The 612-nt window shown below is 30.4% G+C and overlaps 1 non-coding gene across 1 annotated transcript; it reads left to right on the forward strand.

Moving 5' to 3' along the window:
• The first annotated feature begins 253 nt into the window (after positions 1-253).
• On the forward strand, positions 254-356 carry LOC129666226 (U6 spliceosomal RNA). The gene has a single exon (XR_008718515.1). It is a non-coding gene; the product is annotated as a U6 spliceosomal RNA (small nuclear RNA).
• The last annotated feature ends 256 nt before the right edge of the window (positions 357-612 follow it).

Genomic DNA, 612 nt, shown 5'->3' on the forward strand with positions numbered 1-612 from the left:
GAATAAAGAGATATTTCACTTACTTCCTTTGACTTCTTTAGTGAGCCACTATTAATTCAACAGATGAGAACTGATAGACTAAGATCAGAAAGAAGAGGAGAACCTCCCCTATCAGTGGACTTGGGGAGTGGCATGCATGCAGAAAGGGGAGGGAGGGTGGGATCGGCAGGGGAGGAGGTTGGGGCTTAAGGGGGGATACAAAATGAATAAAGTGTAATTAATAAAAAATTTAAAAAAAGTTTGCTATTCAGTAGTCCCTTTCCTAGAACATATATTAAATTGGAACAATACAGAGAACATTGGCATGACTACTGTAAAAAGACAAGAGGCAAATTTATAAAACATTTCTTACCTAAAATTAAAAAAAAAACTATTTACTACATATTTATGTAGTTTTCTTTTATTGATTACAATTTTTGTTCTACTATAGTGTATTATCATATAAATAATTATGTCATAATTTGTAATCATGTGGTTTTATTAATTGTTATTATGCAATTGGTTTTGGAGAAGATTTCATTTACCACACAGAAAAATATATATTTTTTATTCTTTGCTCATTTTTAGTTTGGAAGATATATTTAAAAATGAATATGGTATATCAAGTTTTCC

The sequence above is a fragment of the Psammomys obesus genome, unplaced genomic scaffold (genome assembly GCF_907164565.1).
Source record: "Psammomys obesus unplaced genomic scaffold, mPsaObe1.curated_primary_1811, whole genome shotgun sequence".
Taxonomy (NCBI): Eukaryota; Metazoa; Chordata; class Mammalia; order Rodentia; family Muridae; genus Psammomys; species Psammomys obesus.